This window comes from Spermophilus citellus (genome assembly GCF_964194105.1).
Source record: "Spermophilus citellus genome assembly, chromosome: 5".
Lineage (NCBI taxonomy): Eukaryota > Metazoa > Chordata > Mammalia > Rodentia > Sciuridae > Spermophilus > Spermophilus citellus.
This window is the reverse complement of record NC_138186.1, coordinates 151,437,526-151,456,057: the sequence shown is the minus strand read 5'-3', so window position 1 is coordinate 151,456,057 and position 18,532 is coordinate 151,437,526. Positions and strand designations below refer to the sequence as shown.

At 39.7% G+C, this 18,532-nt stretch overlaps 1 protein-coding gene across 33 annotated transcripts in view; it reads left to right on the top strand.

The window, feature by feature from the left end:
- The window catches only part of HIVEP2 (HIVEP zinc finger 2), a 184,461-nt gene that overhangs the window by 43,526 nt on the left and 122,403 nt on the right, over positions 1-18,532 (top strand). For 3 of the 33 annotated variants that reach the window (XM_081294858.1, XM_081294848.1, XM_081294839.1), the window contains exon 1: positions 12,857-13,005. The exons of 26 other annotated variants lie outside the window; for them this stretch is intronic. The gene's annotated coding sequence lies outside the window, so the exon portion shown is untranslated. Of the gene's footprint in view, positions 1-12,851; positions 13,010-17,182; positions 17,317-18,532 lie in introns of those variants that run through there. 4 more of the 33 variants (XM_081294869.1, XM_081294852.1, XM_081294867.1 and 1 more) reach the window with 3 other exon arrangements.

Below are 18,532 nucleotides of genomic sequence, written 5' to 3'. Positions count from 1 at the left end.
CAGTAATCCCAGCACACTCACAAGGCAATGTCATCACTTTCACCCAGTAATTCCAGCACATTCATCTCCCAATCCCAGGACACCCTACCCCAGCAATGCCACCACATTCATCTAGCTATCCCAGCACACTCACTCAGTAACCCCACCCTGTCCTTAGCTTAGTTTCTTCATCTACAAGTACCTGCATCCCTGCTTGACTATTTACATGTCTATGGTCCTGTTCTACATCTTAGAAATGATAGAATAATTCAGGAAACATTTATCTTTGCTGTGTTCCAGTTTAGCTGATCCAAGAGATAAATGTACTTTTGTTTTTTTTTTTTCCTCTCTTCTATTACTCTGAGAATATTCTTTGATAAGACATAAACCCCTCTTGTTTTACCCCAGAGTTTGAAGTTGATTATGAATGGTTATCTCCAGTAGATTCAGGGATATTCTGTGTGATATGACTCTTTATCTTTTTCGTTTCACTCTGAATCTTTATCACGCCGAACATCACAGATGGCTCTGGTGGTGGTGGAAGAGATTATCATGCAAGGCTGAAGAGATAGACAATGTTATGTTCTGGAGGACGCTTAAACTACAGCTCACTGCTCCTTCCAGCTCATACTTTGAGCTACTTTCTAGTTCACATAGGGAAATAATCCAGTCCTTCCCCATTGTTTCTGCTTGGAACATTCTCTTTGGATTTACTTTAAAAAATTATTTGCAATTAAGATTACCTGTACATATGGATAGTTTAACTCATTTACTTGTCCCAGTATTTTTTACTTAACTACTGTGTACAGGCCTGAGCTTACAAAAAAGAATCTGCCTCTAAGATCTAATTGTCTAGAAGTGAAGACTGCTCACTGAAAAAAAAAGAAAAGATAAAAATCCACACACAATATATATTGTGAAATGGCTATCTGAGATTTGAGAAGAATGCACTAGGCTTAGCTGTGTCATGAAAGCAGCACTCAGCTTTGCTTGAGAGGCTTGACAGAGGAGTAAATGCTTGAGCTGCATCTTGCAGGATGGGTGGGAATTTGAGAGACAGCATTGGGAAGGGCATTGAAGGAAGCTCAAGCCCTTGGCATACAGAGCCCGAAAGACATTGAAACAGCAAGGTGCTTTTGTGACTGGTAAATCTTCTCATGGTTGGATTACAGAGTGGGAGAAGGAGATGTGGAGGCACCAGGGGATGATCTGGAGCTCTTGGTGGGGACCAGGTCAAGCAGGGTATGCCATGCTGGTGTATTCGACATCTCTTCTATCAACAACAAGGAGAGCTGGGTTCAAATTTGCACGTTACAAAGATCTCCCAATCAAATTTGTGAGAATGAATTAGAGGAAAGCAAGCCTGGATTTGGGAGACAGGGTATACAGACAATTACAGTCATGTTCAAAAGACAATTAAAATAAAAGCTTGGACTCATGCTATCATACTGAGAATAGTGCTTGGGAAACAGTGCTGAGTGACCTATGGAGGGAGGGAGAGGGGTCTCAGGACTGCAGCTTGGGTAGAGATGGCAGTTCCCAGGATAAGGAAGGTGAGCAGGCCTTTGAGAAGAGCAGTAACCTGTATTTTGGATTTGTTGAGTTTATGGTCACGTGTATATGGAGATATATCTGGTTTTGGAATAAGACCTGAGTTTCAATTTTAGCTCTCCGGCTTCTTGCCTGTATATTTCTTTATTTTTATTTTATTTTTATTTTTATACTGGGAATTGAACACAGGGGCACTAGACCTCTGAGCCACATCCCCAGCCCTATTTTGTATTTGATTTAGAGACAGGGTCTCACTGAGTTGCTTAGTACCTCACTTTTGCTGAGGCTGGCTTGAAACCCTCAATCCTCCTGCCTCAGCCTCCCAAGCTGCTGGGATTACAGGCATGCACCACTGTGCCCGGCTTGCCTGTGTATTCTTATGTAAGTGGCTTTACTTCTGAGAACTTTGGTTTCCTGGTCTGTAAAGGTGCTGGTGGTGGTAGGGGTAATAATTATAACTTACAGGCTCTTCTTGATGGGTGAAAGAGATAATGTATATAAAGCTCCTGACTGTGATTTTCAAATAAAGGGCAGTTATTATCACGATAGTATCTTCAAACAGATATCAGGACCAGGATCTGGAAAATGCAGAGCTCAGAGTCAAGGGCATGAAAGAGACGGAGTCACAAGTTAGTTGGTGTCACTGAGATGCATGCTCATTCATTCAGAATCATTTAGCGAGAGCAGACACGTATCAGTGTCTGTGCGGGAACTAGGGAAGTCAAGAGGAAAAAGATAGCTCCCGGCCACAGGAGTCTTAGAGCCTGCAGGGTAAGACAAGAGAAGGCCATCAAGAGCTTTTTGAATAAGGAGAGGATCAGCAGCAAATTAATATATCCAATTGTGTGTGTTTGTGTGTGTGTGTGTGTGTGTGTGTGTGTGAGTGATATCACATGCATACAGAAAAGAATGTAGACAGTTTGATGAACTTTCAGAGACTGAACAAACAGATCCATGAAAAACCAGAACATTATCAGCATTCCAGAACCCTTCTCCTGCCCTTTTCCAGTCACAACAGAACCCAGGGGTAACCAGCCTCCTAACTTTCATGTCTATTAGCTTTGCCTGGTTTTGCACTTCATATGTATGGAACCATGTACTCTTTTCTCTTTTGGGTCTGACTTATTTCACTCAGTGGTGTGTTAGTGAGATCAGTGTGCACTGTGCCTAACAATCATTCATTCTCGTTATGGTACCGAACTTCTTGTATGATGTAACTTATTCATTCCACTGTGGATGAATTTGGATTGTTCTTGGTTTTGGCTGTGACAACCAGGGCTTCCATGGATATTAGAGTACATGTCTGCTGGGTGTGGCCTATGGTGGAATTACTGGATTGGGGACATGTGTGTATTCAGCTGTAGTAGTTTCTGCCACACAGAAAGTGGTTGTGAGAGCTTATATTGCTTCCAGCAGTGCACTAACTGGTCCCCCTGGTTGTGTATTTCCATATTCTCATTTCGGTCATTGGTGGTTATTTAGAGGGATAATCTTATCGTGTTAATTCTCATTTTTTTTTTTTTTTTGGTGGTTAATGACAGTGAGCCTCTTTCCATGTGTATTTTTGGCCACACACTAGATACTCCGTTTTATAAAATGCCTGGTAAAGTCTTTAGTCCTCTTTTCCATTGCATTGGGCTTTCTGCCCTTTTGCAAAATCAGTATTAAGCAATGAAAATTGTTACTGAGGACCTATTAAAACTATTCTGTCACTGGACTTAGAAGAATAATAGTCACACTTTGTGCCCTCATGAAGTTTATAATTTTGGCTGTTTAAAAAAAATTAGCTGTGCATAGGAGGAGTGAGATGATGAACAAAGGAAGAAATAGGGACCAGAGAGCACTTTCCTATTCATGTAAGCCCATTTATACTTGCTGATGAGGGAAAGGTAGATGACATAAAGAAAAGGTTGAGCAGAATCCTGGAGTGGCCAGGCTGCTCTGAGCTCTGGAGAGGCCTGACTGGAGCAGAAGAAGGTATTTTACTAAGAAATAGATGTAGAAATTATGCATTGAGGCAAAGTTTCCTTGAAAAGTTTGCTATTTTATTTTATTGTTTTTTTTTGTGAAACATAAGACAAATTCATTTGTTTGTGTAAAATGGATAATATGGATGAAATGGGTATATTTGGAATGGTATCTGCTCCTCCAGAAAAGTGTGCTGAGCAGAGCCTGTTGGAATGGTAGTGCCAGCGTGCAGAGGGCCGGACCAAAGTAGTTCAACCTTCATAGCAGGTGGTTTTTCCCTCAGCCACTTTGAGGAGGTGATACAGGAATGGAATGAGCAATGATCCAGCATGCATGGTTGTGGGGATGGGCATGCAAGGTGACAAATGAATTGGAAGGCTGACAAGTGAAAGGGTGAAATGGTTTACAGTGGGGTCTAGACTTTGGAGCAAAAGAAATCTGCAGGTGGAGGAAGAGGAGAGGAGGAGATGGAGAAGGGGTGCAAACTGTCAGAAGCAACGAGTTGAGAAGCTGAGCATCTCTGAGGTTGAAGAACATCCAACACAGCGTGAAGGTGAATGGTTAGGTGATGTGATAAGATTGACTACTGTAGCCTGCCATATTAATCCAAATAATCTGAACTCCCTGTCAGGTTTTATGGAAAAATCATCAAACATTTAAGCAAATAAACTCTCATGAAGGTCACATTTCAAATTTTAGCTTCTCTGTTACATTATTAGTAAATAAATATTTTTTATTAAGTGACGTCTTCTGAAGAAGTTCCATTAGAGTCTTTATCTCTAACATCAAACATTAGTTAGCTCAATAAGTGGTTTGGATAATGAGGGTTAATGGGAGGATCCAAATGGTCGGTTTTATGCTAGAATAAAACACTGAAAATAAAAATCTGTTGCTTTAGTAACCTCTGCTAAAACAGGTTGAGCAACTGCATTTGGAGTCCCCATTTATTCCACTCCCTGTTTTCTAGTTGTGTCTTCTTGTTGGCTATACATCTAAATACATAATAGAGAGTCTTAAAAATCTTTGGTTTAAAGTTCGTATAAAAATATCCTATTTTGTGTGACACTCTCCACTGAGGTCTAGAGAGTGAAGTTTATGTTTTCGTAACACTGGCATATACTCACTGATGAACGAAAAAGCCACCAGTAGGAAGAGTATCTATAGGAATTAACAGACTCAAAATTCAACAATTTATGTCAACATGTAGTAAAGTTACCTGGGCAATTTCCTGAAAAATGTAGATGTGGGAGTTGGGTCCTGGAAATGACCCTGTGGGCTGCCCTGGACTCAACTTCGAGAAGCCCACTGTGCAGCTTCACATTTTGGAAGATTGCTATGGCATGGGGCATCCCTCTGCCATCATCTTGACCAAAAAAACTGAGTAAATAAGAAGAAAGGGAAATAGAAGAGAGAGAAATGATGAGAAAATAAAGTTGAAGGTAGAAAAGAGGTAAGAATTTAAGTCTTGAAGAATTCTCTAGACGTCTTCATTATAGAAAGTAAATTCCAATGGGTGCTTGATAGAATCACACCAATTTTAAGATGGCAAATGAAAAAACAATGTGAAGTGTGTAAGATTACATCAAAGAAAATCAAAAGGAACTCTCTGTGAAAAGGAAAACAGCCTATAAATTCAAAATTTGAGTATTAAAATTAAAACATAATTCTAAGTTTTTTCCAACAATCTTTTAAATTGTACTTTGATGAACAGTATTACTTGTATAAGTTTTGGTAATGAAACAGGACTGTTATAAACCATTTAATAGGATTTTTTTTGTTTTTCTTCTGAATATCAACTCATGCCAATGAATCATCAAGGCAATCTTTAATTTCCAAGACTTTTCTTCGGCTCCTGGGATTGCTGTGAAAATTAGTTGAAGTCGGAGGATAGTGTCTGGCACTTAGTCAGTGATGACAGTGTAGTAGAACAGTGGTGAGCACCTGCTCTGGGTGCCAGAGACGCTGGGTTCAAATTATTGCTCTGATTCTCCTTTGCTCTGCACCCTTGAGCCACTTAAATTGATTCAGTTTCCTCATCTGTAAAATAAGAATAACAATGGTGTTTACCACCAGAGAATGTTGTTGCTTGGAATAAATTAGTCACTGTAAAGTACCTGAAATAGTGCAAAACACATTATGGATACTCAGTAAATGTTACACTGAAGTACAACTTGTATTGTCATATTCTCCAAAGTGCTTAGACAAAACAAAATGACTATCCAAAATATGGGAGTGTATATGAATATACAGTATATACACTATATAAGCATATGTACAATGTATGTTTATATATACTATATGTTTAAATATATAAATTTTATATATATAAAATTTTGTAAAGTTATAGTTCTCTTGAGCCTTATTTAGTTAAAATCATTGCACACCTACTTTTAAATGCAATAAAGTGCTTCAGGCCATTCATTGATGACTAAAACATGGCCGCTATCCTCTTGACCACTCACACTTTGGGAAGTTATCATAGCGGCTTGTCTTCCTTCGGTAAGACTTATGCTATATTGGAAAATAGCCTAGAAGTTAATTAAAACTTTATTTTTAAACACAAGTGAAAGATCATCTTTGAAATACAGAAGGGGATCCTAATAATTAATCCCCTATTGATATATTACTGAGCATAGCAAATCACACAAAACAAAGGCTGGTATTTTCCCAGAGCTTCCTATAGTAAAATGATTGGATCATAGATGCACTATTAGAAATGCTGTGTATTCAAGGGATGACTCTAGTATTTACTGATTAGGGGACTATGGGCCTTTGATTCAACCTATGCCTAGTTCCTTCACTGCTGAGTTGTCAGAAAGATTAAGCAAGCTATAGTTTGTGAACATGCTTTATGTACTATAAGATGTGCATTTGTGTATTTTTATCATGATTTATATAACAGCACTTGTGGAGTTCTGAGATCCATGGCTCAGAAACGAACACTTAGAAAAACGTGCTTTTAGTAAGATTACAGAGAACCTTATTATCTTCTGTAGAATTACCCCTGTCCTGATAATGATTAACTTGCTGCACAGATTAGACCAAAAGAAAAAAGAAATCCATAGCTGTCAGGTGAAACAGGGTTGGAGAGGTTAGGGCACTGACCTGCGGGCACATCGAACAACAGTGGAGGAGAAGTGGACCTCAGATTGTTCCTGCAGCTCCTCAGTTCAGTCTTCAAGCCGTTTCTCCGTGGAGAGGAAGGCGTGATGGCTTTGTTGAGAGGAAGGCGTGATGGCTTTGAAGTCAGACCTGAGTTAAGATCCCCGTCCTGTCTCTTACTAGCTGTTATTCATGCATGTGAGTCTCAGTTCCCTCGTCTGCAAAACAAGAGTTGAATCACTTGCTTGGCAAAGCGTGAGCAGTGGAGATGATGCCTGTAAAGTACCTGCTCAACAAGTGGTCACATGATTTTTCCTATGGTCATACATTGTCAGAATTCAAGGTAAATTGAATCACACACCTGCTGAATAGGAATACTAACACACCTGATATTAACAAACCGTTTCACTGAGGGGGCTCTTTGTGCCAGCTTCTGGCCCAGATACATATCTCTCTCTCTCTCTCTCTCTCTCACACACACACACACACACACACACACACACACACTGATCTCAATGGCTCACACAGTCTGATGCTTAGGACACCTCTGCTATTCCTCCTGGACCCAGGGAGTGTAACTAACTTGACCAAGGTCACCCAGCAAGATTACAGTGAAGCAGGTTTACAGACTTGGGCTTTTATAACTCCGGATCTTTCTTCCGTTGTTACTTACTGGATTATTCCTGCTCCTCCCTGACCAATATAGGGATGTGGGGTAGAGAATAAAAGGACTGATTGTTTCATGAGAATTTTCTTTTGAATGGGCTATTTGCTTTTGTATTTAGCCCCGTTCCTGCAGAAATATTGGAAGAGGCCTGCACCCATCATGTAATGTCTGAGGCTGAGCTCTTTTTTCCTTTTTTTGTTTGCAATGGAATAACTACTCTTCTTATGATGGTACCAAGCATTTAAATAGAATGATAACTGTAGAGCCCAGTCCTGGCACCATCTCCATCTCTAATCTCTGCTCCCTACTCAAGTAGCAGACTTGCACTGAGGACAGAGCCCTAGGCTTTGCCTGCTGTCTTTTTATACTTTAAACCAATAGGAGCCTGTGTTACTCAGCATTCTCATGTTTGAAACCAGCAATGCTCTATCACAGGATATGTGATTGATCCCTTTGAGCGGGCATTAAAATATTCACTCACATCTTCTCATTTACCGATTACATGCTTTTATGAACTGTGTTTTAATGAATGTAAGTATGTCACATCTGTCTTGTCATTGGTTTGTGTCCCATGTCAGGACATGTGTACATAGAACACAGTCCCTTTAAGAACCACTAGCCATCAGCAAAAATAACCAAGAGCAGCTCAGGTTACTGCCAGGCTCCAGAGACTCTTCAGGGGGTCAGGTTGCTTGTTTCTCTGGCTCCACAGCAGGGATGTAGGAAGAACTTTCTCTGTGCCCATGGAGGGTTTATGTGCAGATCTGTGCACATGTGTCCCCTCCTTTAGCTAAGTATCCTCAGATATGTCTTCTTCTGGGTTTATCCCAGAAAGTTTTCTTAGTTGGGCCACTTAAATTGCTTTAAATTAATTGTGACCGTGTCCCTGGACTTGGGTTCAAGAGCCTGTCTCTTCTCCCTGGGTTTTATACTATTTCTTTGAAGACTAAAAGTGAAAAAGATATGGGAACCCATCAAAACAAACAAGTATCTCCTATCCTCCAAGTGACAGTGTGGCAGTGCAGGGAGAAAAGGTCGTGTGAGGACACACCCTTTTCCCTGGACCCCTGCACTCAGGCCTGTCTCTGCTGGCCTTTCTTGTAGATGAATGTTTCAACTGGCTGGGCATAGCCAAGGGATCAAAGAACAAACGAGGCATAAACAGCTCCTAGAGCTCTCTAAACAAACAAAAAAATAGACTGGACTCCTTGATTAGGCCTATTTTTTCAGTTGTGGAGAAGCAGTGAGATATTATAAAAGGCATCACAGTGCAAGGAAAGGAACAAAAAAACCACAGCAAGGACCATCTGGGGCCTTGTCTCAGTGATGCTGCTTAATAGCAGAGTTGCAGAATAATAGAATTTTAATAGGCAAGGTGGGTATCTGTGAGTAACTTAAAGTCTCTCATTTTACCTAGAGGGAAGGTGAGGCTTCAGAGAGGTTGGGTAACTTACCTGAAGTTACTCAGCTGTTGGAAGTAGTAGGTCTGTACCTGCTGCCCAAGTACACAGATCATTCTACTCTGTAGTCATGAATCCAGTTGTCGCCAAGCCCCAGTTTCCTTATCTATAAGTGGGCATTGCACTATATTGTACACCTGCTTTATAAGGTATCACAAGGATCTGCTGAGTGTGGGTGAGAACGGTTTTAAAAACTATTAAAATTTTTATTAGTATTAAATTATATATACCCAAATATACGATGAGACGGAGGTAATGTCTAATATTTTGTTAAAATTCTTCTTGTGGGAACACATGGGCCAAATCTGGGTTTTCTTTTGGAGATGTGAAATTCCTAGAGTATTATGAGCTTTAGACTTAGAGCATTTAGCCTGATGGTTTGACCTGCTGGCCTTATTGTTACTTTTGCTTTTGTTGAAAGGTGAAAACAATAAAATTCTCAACCTGTGTTGGAATTGTCCTGAAGATAACTTTAAGACTATAGGTGAAAGTACTTTGTGAACTGAAAAACACAGAATGAAAGTGTACTGTCATTACCAAATAATTAAGGCCATGGACCTTGTCCACACAGCACATATGGTATAAATAAGGCAGCAAACTCCAACATTATCTCACATTAGTGTCAACTAAAAATTGTATGCTACAGGTAATGACTGTTATGGACTGATGAGTCTTATTGGAGTTTACAAGTGGAAGTGTAATCATTCTTGCAATTATTGTAAAATTGATCTTTCCCTACAGACATTTACCCAGATTGGCAAGACATATGCATGGTATTCTTCATATTCATAGGACATTATTTTCTGTAATAATATAGAAGGTGGAGATTTAAATGTTATTTTTATGGCTCTCAGTTATACCATTTGCACTAATATTATATGTCCGGCTTATCTCATTTGGTTATTATAGACTAAATAGTTGGGGGCTATAATTAATATTATCATTCAACAGATGGGAGGTCAAATGATTTTCTCTGCCCTCACAGAATACAGATGATGGAGCTGAGATTTGAAGCACAGAGCTGAGATTTGGCCCCCAGTCCTGTGCATTTGCCACTGCAGTCTTTCTGTTTTGTGTTGGGGTTTGTTTATTTCATTGGTGCAGTCATTCATTCAGCATGGATACTCTGTTGTATAGGGAGATATTTAGCTAGACTGTTTCAACTTGCAATGAACTTGTAGTTTTCGAGGACATACAGAGCAAGATAGGAGATGGACTATACTAACTGTGTAAAGGTACAGTGTCAGAGGAGCTCACCGAAGGAAGGAACTCCCTGTGGAACTTTGTCATATGATCTACTCATACTTTTGGGACTGAATCTCTTGGATGAAACAGCTTGTTCCATTGATAGGAAGAAGTCCTTTCTGCTACTGTTAGAGTTAATTTGCATACGGAGCAAAAACTACAGTCACATTTTAAGGATGTTAAAAAAGAAAAAGCCCAGAATTGTGCCGTAATCCTGAGACTAAAAGGGAAACTGATCTTGCAGTCTAAATATGATTTATCTGCACTTGGCTGGGTATGAGTAAACTAGGGACACACTTTCCCAGTTTTTTTTATATAGTTAGAACTTTAAAAGATTTATTATCATGATATTCTATTAGTGACATAGGAGATGAATTTAAATATGGCTTCTAGAAATCCTGATGTTGTAAAAAAGAGGCTTTTGTTTTGTTTTGTAATTTTGTCTTTTTGCAATATAACAAAAATATACCCTCACCCTTACCCCTAATCCTGTCCAGATAATTAAATATATGGTTTTAAATTTAGTGCCTATGTGATTCTGTTTTCTCCTGTTTCAAAAGATAAAAGCAATTGCTTTGTAAAATATATTTTGGTATTTCTCAATTTTAAGTAGTGCTTTGTCTAACCCCTTCATTGTAGTAGATAATGCAGGAAATTATCTCAGGGACTTAAATAACCTTAATGATAGCATAATTTCTAAACCAGGGTAGGGAAGTTCTATTTGAACAAGCATAAAACAAATGTTTTGCTGCTGTTAAATTTAACAGGCATGAAATTACTAGAAACAAACAGAGACAAAACAATAAAACAAACAAAAAACGAAACAAAACAAAAACCTCAGGAATGCTGATGGAAATAACTTCTTATGGAACTCAATCTGTGATCTCTGTTTGATAGTTAATATGTCTGTGCAATTTGAAGTAGTGTCTGCATTGGAGACTGTCACTATTTAAATTTGTCTGAGAATTCTCAATTTAGATTTGATCAGCATAGACCACCATGACGGAAAGCTGCCAATTTATGGAGTAGGGTGAAACCTCATTATTTCTGGGTGCCTTGGCTAATGTTGAGCTATTTAAAAAACACAAGCTGCTATAAAATCAGTGAAACCTTGTTGGTTTCTGTGTCAGTTAATATGTAGTATATTTTTTCCCCTTTGGAAAGAGGAATAGGTCTCATCTTTTTGATTTTTCCCCTTTCTTAAATTTTTCTTTTTTATTCATTAAAAAAATGAAATTTAAAAGAATGAAATAGGCTCTGTATTTAATTTGCTTTGCGATCTCACATTCTGTGTCAGGAACTAATGGTCGAGTTGTTAGGGATTGGGAACTGTAATATTCATGAGTACCATGATGGAATTGTATGCTTCTTCAAAGTTACTTTAGTATTTTTCATCTAGGGGGCGCCAGCAAACATTTCCGGTTAGATTCTTGGAAGTAGGCCACATACTGTTGACACATATGCACAAGAGAGAAACATGAACGCTTTGTGAAATCTTCATACTAAAAATAATTTTCAGCTGTATTTATAGCAGTGTTTTCAAACTTGAGGAAAGAGATAGAGAACCTACCAGCACAGGGGGGAAAAAAAAGTCTTATTCACTGTGGCTGGAGAGCTACCTTTCAGAATGAAGGCCTGAATAATCTCCTGGAGAGTTACAGGAATGTTGCTAAGAGATTTTTGCCAGTTGTGTAGGAGGATAGTTAATAACATTAAGTGCTGAAATAAACGATCGTGGAGAAATATCCTATGGCTGATAGTTAACTGGGAAAAAATGAGAATCTGTCCATCATTAGGAAAGGTTTGTAATGAAGCCTAACAAGTAGGGCCCTGCAAGCAGGAAGCGTTCAGGTTCTCAGGCAGAATTTTGGGTGCTATAACAGCCAGTTGCTTTCATTGTTCATGGAGCCGGCGCATTTGCTTAAAGGAAACTGGGAAGAGAATATTTTTAGATATTCAAATAGAAAAATTGTGCCAAAATCCAGCCTTTTCTGATCTGAAAGTTCTGTGAAGGACCTGCTTTGCGGGGTAGCTATGCATATGTTTTGAGTGGGAGGAAAATGAGAACAGATGACTTGAAAACTATTAAAATGGTTACACATGTAAAAAGTTAATTTCTTCCTCATAAAATTAAAAAATCCGAGAACCCAAGATTGCAGTCTGAGTTAACATCTTACTGGTTCAATTAAAATATTTGCCCATAATAAACTTCACTGATATTTTTTTGTTCATTCACTCACTTGTTTGTCAAACAATAACAGTGTCTGCCATGTATGAGATTCCATATGTAGTGTAGTACACACGATCATTATTCCTATAAATGATCTAACCACTTCAGGAAAAATATAACTGTATATACAGTGGACAAAATGTCAGTTTCTTTGGGGAAACTTATAATTAAGCTTTATTCTGCTTCAAAAACACGTTTTAAAAAGATATAGATGCAGAATTGCAATTCGTGTTATTTTTCTAACTTTTATTTGGAAAACAACTAAGGCTATATTTCTTTGGACTGATTCTGTATTGATGTGTGGGCACCATGTGTTAAAAAGAGGAATCGTTATCTGAAGATTATGTGGCATTTTATAAGATGGTTGATGATACTGTTTAGTGCTTATTAAGTTGAGCTAAAATTTACTAAACAACTTGTAATTGGGGGAGCTTATTTAAACCAGCTATTTGTGGTTATGTCTGTTGAGGAGCTTAAACTTCAACTCTCTCCAGCCACTTAACTGCAGCACATTGACTTCAGGTCTCTTGTAAGAAAGTCTAAATGTAGGCTGTTGAATAATCCCTTTGAGGGCCCTGTAGCTATTTTTATGCCTGGATATGCGTCACCAGTGGGTATTTTCTCTGGTGACTCGCTTACATCAGGTCTCCTACCATACATTCTATCAGTGAGTGACTTATGATTGATGGGAACCACGGCTGTTGTTTAGCTTTATCTGTGACCTCAGCGAATGGACAACAGGAATTTCCAGGCTGTTAAATTCCCTGAATGCTTGAAGACAGGGGCTCACGGTGTTGATCAAGGCAGGTAGCAAGTGATATTATTCACCAGCGATGACGGGGGAGGGACAGGAGAGGAAAGGGGAAGGAGAAGGAGGGGAAGGGAGGGGGAATTCCTTTTGTGAACAGTGCAATTCTGGCTCAGCTTGTTCCTTGTCTGTGGCTGTGTGTGGGGAAAGGTGCATTTCCGGGACCTGAGAAAGTAGATAGGGTAGTCAGAACCATGCTTTGGGCAGCGTGGAGTAACTCCAAGGCGTGGGCTGCAGAAGCTTTAATTAGTTAAGATCTTGTTTTTCAAAGGAGCTCGATTGATCCATGAGCAACTGAACTATTATGAGCATGTTTAAGAGTAGGGGTTTTAAATGTAAAGGTTCAGCATTCATAGTTATAGATAGGAATTCAGTGTTGTGTTGAATCTAGCTATGCTAGGGTATCTATCTGGAGTTAATTTTTTCCCTAAGTTAACCTGTACCTTACTCTAACAGTGCATTTGATTCTATGTGTGGAAATAAATTAAGTCTCTAATGCACAAGAATGTTTTCCTTTTTCTTCCTTTCCCTTACCTCTTTCTTACAAGTGCATAAGATTCTTGACCTCTCAGGAGATCAACAGCATTTTAGCAGTGATGTTCCTTTCTCCCAAACTTTTCCCTTAGTCTGAGTTTCCACCTCCTCCTCTGTATCTTTCCCTGGTGCTATTTTGCTTGCAAAAGTAATTCTTGACATCCTGCTGAGTTAAGGGAGACAAGGTTCCCTGCAGATGGGGTGAGGTGCCCATGTCAATCTAGGCAACCCTGTGTTTACAGGCTATCTTTTCAGTGATTTTTTTTAATGACAATTACACAAAATTAAAACACTCCTTTTAGTGTAATGCAATTACAACATTTACTCACTTAGGCAAAATTGGTTTTCTGATCTTTTAAGACTGTTTTCATTATGAAAAAAGCATTTATTGATTTTGCTTGCCAGTTTTATCCCCCCACCCCAAACAAGGGCATATTCTTTTAATGTAGCATATAACCAAGATTAATTTCCACCATAGCTATTTTCTTAATGGTTTGCCTACTAGGTTCCAAATTATAAGATTATCCCAGAGTCTAGTACCTTTAAACAGATGTGAGGGGTGAAAACCCCTTGTGAGAAATCTCTTTTATTCCTATCTGTTTTTCCATGTACAGTGCTATTAAGTGGACGTGGGCATTCATAACTATTTTTATAGCTTCATATCGAATGAGCTCACTTAATGGTAAAAACCTATCCCCTGTCAAGTCATATTGTTTCAATTTTAGACATTTAACATGAAGATGACTGAGAAAGTAAAATGAGTGTCACTGTAAACCTCCCCTACAAGAAAACTTGTCATTCTATTTGAAACTTGCTTCTTGAATAAGCAGGATGACTCACGACAATCAACTTATAATTTGAAATTTGTGAAACATTGAAATCCAGAGCTCTGTGAGTTTTGAGTCATTAATAGTTGAATGAATTAAGCCTTCATAAGGCATCCACTTAGAATGAAATCATCAAAATATGGGTGCAATCCATTGTTTATGTTTATTTCATTGGACCATGTGTGCCCAAGGCACCATTGGTGACTGACTTTGCTTCCCAAAGAGTAACATCATGTGAAAGATACATTTGGGGGTTAGCTCAGATGCCTCCATTCTACTTTGCCCTACATTGTGAGAGATATTATTAGAAGCTATAAAATTCTCCTTTTCTTTAAAATGTATGTATGGGCTTATGTGGAGGAGTTTGAGGGCAGAACCAAACTCCAAGGAGGGTTATGTATTCTTCATCAGAAATATATTTCACAGAAGATTATAGTTTGTGTGGGAGGCAAATAGCTGCTTGTCTATTGATTGCATTGTGCTTATTCCATGTAAGAGCTACTTGAGTGTAGGCAGGATAACCTCATTTTGATAATCTGATGACTGCTTCTGCTTGGAGAAGAGAATATAATTCCAAGGCCATGAGCTGGTGGGCAACAGTCATTGTTCTCTCTTTGGCAGAACTTAGCATGGAATCTGCTTTGGTATTTTTATAACTATATATGCAAATCTTTTCACCCAAACCTCCCCTCCCCCACCCATTTTCTCTCTCCATGTGTGGAGCTCTTTGTGATCTTCAAGACTGTGAAACTCCAAAGGTGTAAGATCTAATGATATCAGTGTATGATGATGTGTAAACTTAAGTCAGGGCAGAATGTTGGCTTGAAGTGAAGTCTTTTTGCTAAAGCAGATCCTGCACTGAGAGCAGATTCCACTGTGTACTTGGTTTCTATGGAGACACTTTTATTACCTATGGATGAGTGTAGTATGAGTGATTGATATATCAACATGGCTCAGAGCAGCTGATGGAGTTTCCTGGTTAATATGTGATCCTTGGATGGGAGTTTTGCTCAGGAGCAGAGCTCATAGATGCCCTGGTTTCCATCCCAGCACACATAATGCGTGTGTACACACACACACACACACACACACACACAGAGAGAGAGAGAGAGAGAGAGAGAGAGAGAGAGAGAAAGTTCTTTTCACCAAATTCTCATTTCTTATAGGGACTGATGAGAGTGATGCAAACATCTAAAACCATCCTGAAACATAGAGATAATATGACACTTCATTTTACTTTCTTTATAGGCATATTACCCCAGCACTGCAAAAAGAAAGAAAAAAAAAAAAAAACAGGAGGCCTCACAATTCCCTACAATTAGGATGATAACCAACTGACAGCATTAGAACAATTGAATGATCCACTTATAAAGCTTGTTCTGGGAATGTCTAAAATATTTTGTTTGGCAATGATTCTTATTACCTGTGTTCTAAGCCAGCGATTTGAGTTTTAAGATGCTTTATAGTTCACTGTGGTCACTATGAGGTTGAGGAATTGAGGCCTAATAAACAGATGGGCTTTATATTGGAGACTGCACATCGTATTGACAGCAGCTAAGGACAAGCTCTGCTCACTGGTGCTTATCTGCTGGCGCTTAGGAGCTGAAAGGCTCTGACCTCATATGTCTGATGTTGGGAGTGAGCTTGGTCACTCAGGGCAGAGTCCTCCTACTGCCCTGATAATGGTAAAATGCTCTGATAATTCGTTAGGGCCATGTCTGCGACTCTGTGTTGCCTGAATCCTCCTGTGACAGTGGCCCTCAGTGACTGATGTGCAGACCCACTGAGAGGTACTTGGATTCGTACAACAGGATGTCATCATTTGAGCCAGCAGGGCTAGAAGCTCATGCTGAGTGGTGGCTCCGAGGAAGCCTTTCACAGAGCAGGCGACTGGGAGCTCAGGGAGAGACACAAATCACTGGGTAGATAATAGTGCATAGAGATGAATATATTTTTAGTGGAAATATTTTATTCTACTCTTTTCACTTGAAAGAAGATAAATTTTCTATAAGAGAAAGGACTCTGTGTGTCTAAGTATCCTGAGAGCTGAAAGCAGAATGAAACTTGGGTCCGAGGATTTTTACCGAAGTTGTTCTTCTCGTTTCACTTAAGTTAGATGACATCTTCTAGCTGCCTCAAAGCTACAGGAAGGACAGAATTATTCTCTAATAACATGGGTATGGAATTCTTGCTGTCTCAAAGCAGGTTGCTGTGATTATCTACACTAATTTTGGAATTCACTTACTGCAGATTTTCATTTAAAAAACATTCTCCTTTCTATACCTTTAAGTTTTTTTTCCCCCCTGGATGTTAAAAAAAAAAATTCTTGACATGGAGATTTACAGATATTTAAATAATCAATTGCCCATAAATGCCTCATTTCCTATAAAATCATAGCCTGACCCCTGTGTGACTAGGTAAGGCCTTATCCAAAATTGGTTCCTTCTGTTATTTAGTTTTATATGTGTGGAGAGGTATTCATGAGGCCACATGACATAGTCCAATAAAGAATTTATCTTCCTCTGGAGGGAATAAGTTTAAGAAAGTCCAGGCATATATAGAGCCAACTATGAAAAAAGATCTAAGCCTTTTAACTATAAAACATAAGATAAAATTTTTTGTGGTTTTAGAAACTTGAGTCGGTGGGGAGTGAAATGTCTCAGGCTTAATCCACACTGAATGAGGGTGTGAAGGAGGACAGTAGTTTGTGCCCTAGTAGTTCAGGAGTGGGGATGGGGATCCCAAAAATAGAGAAAGAAAAGGGTAGAATTAGAGAAGAGATAATTCATTTTATATAACTTCTCTGTCCAGACAGGGTTGAGAGGGACCTGTGAATCTGATTGGGGGCATTGATAGATGGGAGGACCCATGGCAGAGTCCTGACGTTGGCTGCCCTTTGCCTGGACATGTGGTGAAATATAGTCAAAGCCCCAAGGGCTAAGCAGGTAAGATGGGGTGCAGTCTCAGTGCTGTGGCTCTGTGTCCCCCCTTGGTGGTGAAGTGATAGAGCAGACCTCACTCTTTCATGGGGAAGGCTCTCTCAAAGGAAGGGCACCAAATGCCTTCAATGTTGTAAAGCTCTCAGGCCCCAGAGAACCTGGACTTTTAAAGGCCAGTAGTGATCCCTGAGAAGAGAGGCTTCTTTGTCATCAATGTAGGACACGTTGGTGACTGTGTCTGGTGGCAAAAGCTTGCCTGTCAGTCCACTCAAGGTTCAACTGTCCCCACTGGGAAGGTCTGATTCCTTTCTGACTTTTGTTCTTTCTCATTAGAGTCTTCTTGTTGTTGTTTTTGGGGACAGGGGTCAGGCCTTGCCTCTTGGGTTAGGGTGCAAGTTGTGAGAAATCTTAGTGGGAGTGTTAATTTGGGTTCTGATAGAAATGATGGTTTGAAATACTTCCAGAGTCTCCTGTATTTGTTGGTGGGATCTCATCTGGGTGGGATGAGAGGATATAAGAGAACTGAGCTTAGGACCCTGGGAAGCATTCTGACTTTGGGGGAGAGAAATGAAATGGGATCTAGTAATGGAGAACAGTGTGAGGGGGTAGGTGGAGGCCAAGGAAAGTACAGTAAGAGGAGGGACAGCTTCCAGAGTTTCCGAATGTTTTTAGTTTCATTTATTCAAAATACAGTGAGGATATTCTGTGTGGGCTGGGTCGATTTGAGAGTGAACCAGACATGAAAATTCATGGGAAGTCTGAGGTCACTGTCCTTGCTGGGGCTGCAGCTTAACCTAGGGGAACAGAGAAAGCAGCGTGTGGGGTGAGGCATGTTTGGAGAGGGAGCGGGGGCAGTCAGTTGGAGGAGAAGAGACCGTGCAAGCCTGGTGAGGTGAGGGTGTTACTGACATGCCTATGTGGATCAGTGACCCTGGGACAGCTGAAGTCACAGTGCCTGGGATGGTTGAGATTAAGAGACCAGAATTCAATGTGAGTGCAAAGAGCCAGTCCAGCAGCTGTGAAGAAGTGAAAACACGGAGAGAAAGCCTTTAGCCAGTGCAGATGTGAGTTGGAGGCTGAAGGAAGGGAGAAGGTCCAGCTGGATAATGGGGTTAGGTTTGGAATATGGTTGAATTTGGTTGTGTGATGAGGTTTATCCTAACAGTAGTTAGTTGAATATCTATGTCTAATTTGTTATTGCCCCTTATGCTTAACATCCTGT